This window comes from Panthera pardus, unplaced genomic scaffold (assembly GCF_024362965.1).
Source record: "Panthera pardus isolate Hobbes unplaced genomic scaffold, ASM2436296v1 HiC_scaffold_22, whole genome shotgun sequence".
Taxonomy (NCBI): domain Eukaryota; kingdom Metazoa; phylum Chordata; class Mammalia; order Carnivora; family Felidae; genus Panthera; species Panthera pardus.
This window is the reverse complement of record NW_026526788.1, coordinates 49,615,465-49,626,450: the sequence shown is the minus strand read 5'-3', so window position 1 is coordinate 49,626,450 and position 10,986 is coordinate 49,615,465.

Below are 10,986 nucleotides of genomic sequence, written 5' to 3'. Positions count from 1 at the left end.
AGGCTTGCTGTTGTCAGTGCAGAGCCTGCTTTGAATCCTCTGCCCCCTCTCCTGGGTGGCTCAGTCGGTTGAGCGTCCAACTTCAGCCCGGGTCATGATCTCGTGGTCCGTGGGTTCGAGCCCCGCATCGGGCTCTGTGCTGACAGCTCGGAGCCCGGAGCCTGTTTCGGATTCTGTGTCTCCCTCTCTCACTGACCCTCCCCTGTTCATGCTCTCTCTCTGTCTCAAAAATAAATAAACATTAAAAAAAAAAATTTGAATCCTCTGCCCCCTCTGTCTGCCCCTCCCCCTCTTGTGCTCTCTGGCATGCATGCGCTCTCTCTCTCTCTCAAAAACAAAAATTAAAAAATAAAAAGGCAACCCTTTTAGTTTTCCCATAAAATTGTTTCGCTTGTGATGGCAAGTTAGGTGTTCTCTCACTAACACAATGACGGGAGAAAAAGGCCCCAGTGCTAGCCGTGCTGAAGACATATTCTTATTCCCAGATAACTTGTTTCTGCAACTGGCCCTGAGCAGAGTCTGGGTGTGGCTCAGGGTGGGGAAGGAGATGCGAGTGAGGGAAAGGGCCATGTGGTTACCTGAGATTCCATCAGACTCTGAAAGCCTGTGGGTCTAAAATTTGCTGATCCCTGCCCAAGCAGAGGTGGAAGAATTTGGACATCTGACTCTAGTTTTCAAAATTCAACAGGGGAGAGGAGACCCTGTTTTGGAATCACAAGTTACAGGCCTGGTGTGAGCACTGGGTACGCACACTGGAATAGGGCCTACGAGGTCGCGCGGGGTGTAGCTCCCACCTAACTTCCAGACCCCACGTTGGGCTATACTCTCGCTGCTCATTCTACTGCAGGGCCCGGCTCTCCAGGTGCCCTAGGTCATTTCACACATGTTGATCCTTCACTGTACTCACTTCTCAACTTTTGGGCCACAGTTTACATGTCACTTTCTAGACACCCCATCTTTAACCACTGCCCCATCTAAATTACATATCCACACCATCACCACCCTCGTTACTCATTTTCATAACACTGTTCTTTTCCTTTAAAGAATAGAGTTTAATTATAATTAATACTCATTTGTGCGTTTAAAATGTCATCCCCACAAAACCACAAGCTTTCTGAAGATGGGGATCACAACGACTGACTATTCACCGGTCAGTCCAGTGCCTAAAATGTAGCAGGCACTCAATAGATACTTGGTGAATGAGTCAATGAATGGAAAAAAAAAAAAAATCAGATGAAAACAAGAAGGAATGAAGAAGCTGTTCAAGAGAATTGTAACACAGCAGGGATGGGGCTGATTGAAGGATTGGGTTTGCTTGAAGTTGCTCCTGTACCCAAAACAGATAGGACATGTTAGATGTTCCCCATTCGGTTGGCCTCAGTAAGACACCGGTGAGAAGTGTCATATGAATAGTAGAGCTCCAGAGCACGGGGTATCATGGGGCAGGTTTGCGAAAGCAAATAAAGGTGGCAAAGAGCAGGGTTGGTAGATGTATATTAAATAACTAAACCTTTCGATTGAAGCCCGAAAGTAAAAATGATGTGATTGTGTTCAACCCAGACAGGCTTACTTGGAAAGCTCGGTTGTGTTCAAGTTGAGTGGAAGGCCCGGGGCTGGGGCAATCCACACGGAGCCCAGGGACATTAGGAAAAGGTGGAGCACGTGTGCCTCATGCATGAGAAGAGGGGATTTCAGGAACAGGCACCACACAAGCCGCTTTTACTTTACTGGAAAATGACACCAGTATTTGGCCAGGAGCAGAAGTCTCCAATTAGTCTTTTGCACAGTCCCTATGGCTGGCCTCTAACTCATAGGACGTTACTGAAAATTAGCGTGCTGGCAAATATGTTTAAGAATTGGTGAGAGGAATTTAATCAACTAAGCTATGTATTAAGCGCCTCATCAGGATTTGATATTGTGTTTTTCTGGTGGGGAATTGAAAATACGCGGAACACAGCCCCATGAGTTCAAGTTAATTGCCTAACTGGTAAATTGAAACCATCACCATGAGAACAACACCATAAAGTTGTTAAATGCTGACCTGAGGCTCAGGGCACCGCAAGCAAAGGAGTTAGAAGAGGAAGAATTCATTAAGGGCTGGAGAAATTTAAGGCTGGTCCAAGCAACTCAGGTATAGGACCGAATGGGTTGGAATCGGCCTCTACTCTTTTTTTTTTTTAATTTTTTTTAAATGTTTATTTTTGAGAGACAGAGCATGAGCAGGGGAGGGGCAGAGAGAGAGGGAGACACAGAATCCAAAGCAGGCTCCAGGCTCTGAGCTGTCAGCACAGAGTCCGACGTGGGGCTCTAACCTGTGAACCATGAGATCATGACCTGGGCCAAAGTCGGACGCTTAACCAACTGAGCCACCCAGGCGCCCGGCCTCTACTCTTTTTAAGGTAAGAAGCTGGGAGTAGGGGTAAGGGATGTGGGGCAGCTGCTTCATGTGGCTCCTTGAGGTTCTAGCAGATAGATATCCGAGGCCAATGCAGCACTAAGTTAACACTAACAAATGTTCTGATGAAGGGATCCATAACAGTGTCTGGGACTTTGCGGATTGCTGGGATTTGGGGTTGCATTTGGCATCTCTAATTTGAAAATGGGAATTTTCAGGGAATGGGGTTATATACTTCAATGTTCACTTCTCAACTCTGAAAAGGAACCATTTAGGGGAGCCTGGCTGGCTCAGCAGAAGAGCATGTGACTCTTGATCTTGGGGTCATGAGTTCAAGCCCCACGTTGAGTGTAGAGATTACTTAAATAAATGAAAACTTAAATAAGTAAAAAGGAATCATTTTGTAAGTTTTCTATCTTAAAGGGTCCACAGCTTCCAGAAGTTTTTTGTTGGTTTGGTTTGGTTTTGTTTTGACATGTTATGCGGTACTGCCATCTGCTGGAATTATGAGACCACCTCCCAGAATTTGCTGACTCCTCCAATTATAGCTCAATTGGACAAGGACAGCCTTCAAATAAACATTGACGTTTGTTATTGTTTCCTTCTCCTCCAGCCCCCAGTTCCCTGCTCATTACCCATCCCACGTGTATCTTGCAGCACACATAAATACAGGTATAAAGATGCTATGTTGTATTTTTCAGCATTTTGATTGTCTAGGTCAGTTTTCTGTGTGGAATATCAAAGTTAATATGAACGATGGTTTTTGATTGATTTGACTAAAGATAGCAATTGGTAAATGTAATGTAGAAGAACTGTTTTCTGAGTCTTCTTGTCTTCCTTAGGAATCCAGAGTGCCATTCTGGGTCCCCTTGCCAGTCCCCTACTAATATGTTAATTGTTTTGATATGAGTTAATGAAGTGTTAGAGTGTGAGACACAGAATCTCAAACACCTATCAGAAGTCAAATTTTGAGAAATGCTGAAACCAAGTGATATAGAGGAGTGTATTGTGTCAATTTGGAAATGCAAAACATCATGTTTATTGTATTGTACACAAATTACGAGATTCAGGGATTGGATTTCCTTAAAAATGTGTAATTCCTATGAAATTTTGAGGAGATGCTATTTGTGTATAACAACAATTGCTTTCAAAGGGAAGTATATTTCTGTTAAAGACCCTTTTATTGAACTAAGCAACTTGATGAGTTTGGCTACATGTAAGTGGGTCTGTAGATGAGGATGAGTTAGAACTGAATTGCTGTTTAAGAACAATGGACGAATTGGTTCTTATTTCAGAGGGAGAAGAGAGAAAGGGAAGAGGTGAGGCCCAGAATCGTGGAAAGAGGCAGGGTCATCAAGAAATGGTTGAGGGTGTTTCCTTCTTCTCCCTGTCCCTCAATCCCTCTCACATTCCTTTCCTTACTTCTTCCTCTACCTTGTCCCTCTTTCCCTCCTTTCTGTCAAAAAAAGGGGGGATTATCTAATATTAAATTTTAAGTTGTAGATTCTTTCCTCCTGAACCCTCAATGAAGTGTTTTTTTTTTAATTTTTTTTTTAACGTTTATTTATTTTTGAGACAGAGAGAGACACAGCATGAACGGGGGAGGGGCAGAGAGAGAGGGAGACACAGAATCGGAAGCAAGCTCCAGGCTCTGAGCCATCAGCCCAGAGCCTGACGCGGGGCTTGAACTCGCGGACCACGAGATTGTGACCTGAGCTGAAGTCGGACGTTTAACCGACTGAGCCACCCAGGCGCCCTCAATGAAGTGTTTTTATATACAAATGATATATAAGTGGTTTATATTTTTTTTGGATTTGTTTTAGTTCTTATGTTGTTGTTTGTGTGTTTTGGTGAGGTTGGCACATAAGGTGGCTGGAATTAATGTGATGTGGAGAAGGAAAGTCATGCGAAGCTACTCTTACACTAAATCAATGTTCAGTGGAATTAGGGCTCAGAGCCACTTTCCAAAATCCACAGCTTGGAGGCCCAAGGCAAACCCAGGCCATCTTAAAGGGGAGGTGGTCCTAGCCTACCTCTGGTTGTTACATTTTTACAGCACTCTCCTTCCCTGACTTCTTGTGCTGCTCTCCGCACTGGGAGAAGGTTCTGACTCTGGTTGGTGTGGAAGATGTATCCTTTCTCCCAAGGACGAAGGACTGGGTGTCCTGGCTTCTAATTGTCTACTGGTTCTCCAGCCTTCCAAAGTAGGTTCATTCCAAATCTCTGTTTTCCAACATCCACCTGGAGATAGGCCTCTCCCTTAGATTGAGTTCCTTGATTTCTTAAAGCCATTCTTTGGAGTTTGAGAGCAGCTTTGAATCCCAGCATCAAAGGCAGCTAATGCGAACAACCAGTTCTTCTCTATTCATAATTCCGTCCGGGGAGTTTTCGGACCCTATGTAAAACAGTGTTGGGTGACCTATGATTGTAGAATGTCTGACCTTGGTGTGATCCTCTGTAGCGTTTTCCTACAGTCTCTGTAAAAATTGGTCCTATCTTCCCACATCCTTCATTACCAATTTTAAGACTATCTTGAAAACACTATACAGTGGTTAAGTGCTAGATTCTAGAACCAGACATTTAGGGTGTGAATCCCTTTTCCACCTCTTCTTAGCTGTGTGATCGTGGGCTAACTTAATTTCTCCAAATTTCAGTTTATTCACATGCAAAGGAAGGAATAAAAATGCTATCTGTAGGGATTTAGTGAGGATTTTATAAGTTTAATACATGTAATGTACTTAGAACAGCCCCTGGTACATAGTGTGTACTAAGTAAGAGTTAGCCGTGATTATTCATGAGTCACCAGCATCTACAGATGTGGCTAAACTGGCATTCCCTTTTTCTTAGGGCTTTGCTCCAGTCTGATGGTTAGTTAGGGACATGTATAGAAGGAACTCATCAGTAAGCTGACATCTGAACTTCTGCATTTCCTCTCTTTCTTTCTTTACGTTTACTCCCTTTTACCCCGGGTGTAGGAGTGGAAGAAGCTTAGACAGAAACGGCTTTTCCTGAAGAAGAGGAAAGGCCAGTATGTTCAGTGTTTTCAGTATTCAATCCAAATGACACCAATCCATGCTTGTCCTTCAGAGTTTATCTGTGAGGCGTCTATGTCCTGTCATGAGATACGGCTTCCCCAAAACTTACACATCTCACCTTATTTCATTGCTTACTCTGCCTAGGTGCCAACATGAAAGGAGATATTGAGAATTCTAGTTCATCACTTATAAAGACCTCTAGGTTCAGAGCAGATATGGGAATACATACATGGGATTTCTGTGCATGTTTCTAGTAATTAGATGCTGTTTTTTAATTCATTTGTAGTGAATGGCAACAAATGCTTGATGAACAAATTTATTTTAGGAAATATGAAACTTCCAGAGAAGGTGGTAGTTTTGTTTGGGGTAGGATGAGGGGTATGTGGCGTGATCACAGAGAAAGAGGAAGCTAAGGAGAAGAAACCACATCTCAAAGATGCAGAGAACCTTGGCTAAGAAGAGAATTGGAGAGGCACGAGAGCCTTGGTCCTGGGGGAGAAGTGGGGAAGAAGAGAGGAGGAAATGTCAGAGTAGAGAGGTAAGTGATAAGAGGTGTGGCCATTGAATATAAAATAACTCTGTTGTTCTGTGGGGAGGGAGAGAGGAAGGTCAGGTTTAGGGGAGGAGTCCATCCTAACCTACAGTGGGTGCCTGTGGTGGGCTTACAATGCTATTTCTTGATCTATTTAATGTAGACTTTATTGATTGACTGCTATGTTAAGAGAGGACTTAATTATTGAATTTGAAGAACTCCTATTCCAATTCCTCACAGCTTTGAGACAGTTATGGCTCAATTCTTAGTTACCTTATCAATTAGTTTTATAATGTACAATAAAATATTTAAACCTTTATTTCTTCTGTCAGGTTGTAACTCAATGTCTTGACTTCCCTTTTTGCAAGATAAGGTCTTTTTTTTTTTTTTTTTTTTTTTTTTTTGGTTTCTACCCTCCCCTAACCTCATTCCCCCTTTCTTTTCCAACTCAAAAATTACAAGGTTAGAAAGATTATGTTCTGTTCTTTAACCATATTACTGATCCAAAAAGTTGAAAAGCATTTAATATTAGGTAAACATGATTTACTCGACAGCCAGTTAGAGTCATCTAATTGTATTTCTTTCAATAGGTGAGTTAATTTGACCTCCAAAAGCATAGGATGGAATACAAAACATAGGATTGAATACAAAATCCTAGGACTTTGAATACAAAACATAGGATTGAATACAAAAAATTCATTAGGGAAACACGTGTGAGAGAAAATGGACTGGAGCAAAGAGAGGCTGGAGAGCCATCTGACTGTGATTCATGTCTGTCTCCAAGTGTAGGAGAGAGAGAAGGAAGAAAAGTTGGGCAGAAGCATCTTAGAGTACAGTATAGGTTTGGTTTGTTTTGTTTAAAGATTTTATTTTTTAATCTCTACACCGAACGTGGGGCTCAAACTCACAACCCCGAGATCAAGAATCACATGCTCCACCACCTGAGCTAGCCAGGTGCCCCAGGGTACAGTAGAGTTTTAAGTAAAATTTGGCAAGGCTGATCGAGAATCCTTGAGCCGAAGTCATCTGTCAGAGGAGTTGTGCGTCTCCCAGGTCAGGGCCCGAGATGGTGTCCCTGCCATGGCAGCAAGAATGGCCTCAGTGCAAATTCAATAATGGATGTCAGTGTATAGCAGATGGGACTCTCAGTCTCCATGTAGCTGGAGATCTTAGAGGTGCTTCTCATGGCCACCACACTAGGGTTACAATGTTATTGCCCCTGAACTATTCAGAGGAAACTATTCTAATTGTGAAGGCCAAATAGATTTTCATTTCTTATAATCCACCAATTATACAAAAGCATGCTACATTTTCATTTGTTTTACATTTCTTTCATGTTCTTTAATCTCATCAATAAACACATATCATAAAAGAACCATCCTTGGGCCTGCTTGTGTTGTGGTTGATATGATACAGGCATAGGCATATCATGGCCAAACTGTCAAAGTTTAATTGGTATAACAAATGTTACTGATTATAGGTAGAAACTGTCAAACAGTGAAGAGTGTTGCTGAACCAGGAGCAAGGAGAAGAAATCGTAGTCCATAACTTGTGAGATCTTAAGTGACATCACCAACTAGGATCCCAACTTTCTTATCAATATGTTTGGTTAGAGCAGGGTCCTCCTCGTTCCAAAGTTCTGTGGGTCTATGCAGTTTTTCTTGAACTGTGGTAATTTGCATCTTGGACTTTTAGAAAAGAATATTGCCTGGTTTTATTGTCATTGAAAGTCCAGCAGAGGGAATGTGATCAACTGCTAAAGTCAGCTCTGCACCCAGAGAGGACAGAAAATGTTTTGTTTTGTTTTTTAATGTTTACTTACTTTTGAGAGAGAGAGAGAGAGAGAGAGAGAGAGAGAGAGAGAGAGAGAGAGAGGGAGACAGAGGATCCAAAGTGGGCTCTGTGCTGTTAATGTGGGGCTCAAACTCAGGAACTGTGAGATCATGACCTGAGCCAAAGTCAGATCCTTGACCAACTGAGCCATCCAGGTGCCCCCAGAAAATGTTTAAAGCTCCATTACTCTGAAGCTGGTTTTCCTGCCAGCTGATTTGCCTGTTGAAAGGGTTTATCTCAGCTTTTGTGAGGCTTGTAGCATAGCTTTAGTGCTGAACAAAACAGCTTCCAAGAGCACCTTCCATCTCGGAGAGAAGCATTTCTGTCTTCCTGAAGGGGTAAATTACCTGAAATCAATTACAGTCACTTTCCTTGAGCATATTTTTTGGTTTGTCTAATAGGCAAAGAAATAAACTCAGGCCCGATAATTCTGGACTTTGTCAGGCCAAATGATGAGCTTATCTAACTAGTCTGATTTTAGACCCATTTCACAGGCTTTGAGTCAACTAGTAAGGCCAGCTTTCAGAGGTGGGGACAAAAACTATGGAATTCAATTTAGGCAACTTTTATTAGACCTATTATATACCAAGCACTGTGTTATATACTGAGAAATTCAAATAAAAGCAAGATACTTGAGGAAATCTAGGATCCCCAGAATTAAGTCTATTAGCCTAATTAATTTTATTCTCTGTTTATGTTTTCCATATTGTAGACCAGAGGCTCTCAAACTTTGCAGTACGATAATTTCACCCAGGGAACTTAAAAATCATACTGTCAATTTAGTCAGCCTCTGAGGTGGGACCCACACACCAATAGTTTGTTTAACTTCTCAGGTGATTCCAATGTGTAGCCAAATTTGACGAACAGTTTTGTACACTCCTACCTGACAGCAGTGTTGTTATTAGTTGGGAGCCTGCAGAATCTCAGACCCTCTGTGACATCTACAGAATCAGTATCTACCTAACAAAATGCCCAAGTTATTTGCAAGCACATTAAAGTTTGATAAGTGTTGCAGTAGGCCATGTTTCCCAAAGACTTCTGCGTATAAGGCAGCTCTTGTTTGCTGATTTCTAAAAACAAGTTAGATGAAATGAATACTCTTTTCTATGACTCACTGTCCCAATGGCCCCTTAATATGAGAGTTTTCTGAATTAGGTGGCAAATGTTGGAGTTACTATGTACTTTAAGGTAAAAGAACAGGATGGCTCCATAGTTCATACTGAGGTCCCAGAGAAAGGCCATGGGGAGGGGGAAAGAGAGAGCTGATCCTGAAAATCCAATTTCGCAGTGGAAAGGGCTAAGGTATATATGCACGTGAGACAGAAGGAGAGATGGAAACTTTTAGTGAGCAACTCTGATGGATTTTGAAGAGACTCTTCATATAATTGATGAGGCAGAATTTTGGGAAGAGATTCAAGGTAATCCTAGGTTATCTGATTCTACTTTAGCTGATGTGGCTCCAGAATTCTAAGTTAGGCTGACATTCTGAGGCAAGACCCTTCCCAAACCCGATTGATCATTATTCTTGCTTTTCCTTCAGTTATTTCCCCTAACCTCTTTATTTGGAGAGCTTGCACATAACAGGTTGAGAATTGTGTCTAAATTTGGACTGTTAACTTTCACCTAACACATATACAGTTGCCCTTAGGATTGCTAGTTGCAAATGAAATGCATAGGATATACAACAACAAGGCCACCCACCAGTGGTGTTGTAGGCTGTAATAGCCATTTCCCTACCTGGCTAATCCTCAGGATCACTTTGGGTGCTTTGTAAATTTGTAAACTTCCAGATCTCGCCCCTAGAGGTTCTAGTTTAGTAGTCTGTGGGGGGAACCTAGGAATTTTATTTTTAAAAAGCTTAATCAGTGACTCTAATTTAGGGTTAGGGTTGTGAACCACTGATACGATGGAGAGAGAGTAGACTACAAATTTAGTGGGTTTGGTTTTAAGTCCTAGTCTCATCACTTAGTAGCTTAGTAATATAGATAGATTAGATAGATAGATAGATAGATGATGGATAGAGAATATATTCTCTGTCCTTATTTTCCATATTTTAGGCCAGAGGCTCTCAAACTTTGCAGTACAATAATTTCACCTAGGGAACTTAAAAACCGTAATGCTAATTTAGTATATATCTCACGTATGTAATCTGTTTGGGCTTTGATGTCCAGATATTTCCATGCCCACTCTTATTCTCTACTTTTGTCACCTTGAATTTGAACTAGTCATGTTCAAGACCTGGAGACCTCACAGCAGCTGGTGAATAAGCTGGTGATGGCCCTTTCAAGGGCTGCTCAGCTTTACTGGATATAGTTTATTCAATTAACACAGTCCATAATGCCTCTGGTTTTATTTTTTGAAGTTGTCTGAATTACAGTTGGTAGCCATCACTACAGTGTGAGTTTGACTTCTTCCTTTCCTCCATCTTCCATACACCACCCCCTTACCAGGCTGCCCTCTATGATGCCAAGGTGGAGTGCAGATCTGAAGGAATAAAGAAGAGGATTAAGAGAACCAGAATAAGGAGACACAGCACTTGGGATCCCATCAGAAAGTTTACTGGGGGCTTCAGTGATAAGAATGACTGTAACTCCTTTCCAAAATATTTTACTTGCTACTGAGAAATGTATGGAGTGGAGTTAGAAGGTATTAATTTGAATCTATATACCCACGGTGTTTTGGCTGTCAGTATCCACTACCAATTTTCCTGAAAATTTCACCCCTGCAGCTTGCAATCCATATGCTTCTAGGGGAGTCCATTTTCTCCCCATTCTTCGTTCAGGGTCAGCTATGTGTCTCAGGCCTAACTAATGAGCATAACTTCCTCCCTGGCCATGATGACTGATTTGAGAATGGCACATCACTTAAGGCAGTCCTATCAGAGAGCAAAGCTAGACTTCTTAAGCGGCTGGGAGAGCAAATACACTCTTTTCCACTGCATTGGGATAAGAGTACAGGCAGCAGCCATCTTAGTATCACAAAGATGGAGCTTTCTCAGAATGGAGCCAAATCTGATCAGAGCTGAGTAGAGTGATTATGTCTTGGTCACACCTCTTAAGATTAGGTCTTGCTTGAAAACAAGATTTATTTCTGCTACTATTTTAAAGACAAGTTAGGATTCCATTATCTGTTGTTATTTGCAATGACTAGCATTTTATACATATACTTTTCCTCAACTTTTTAAAGAGGTA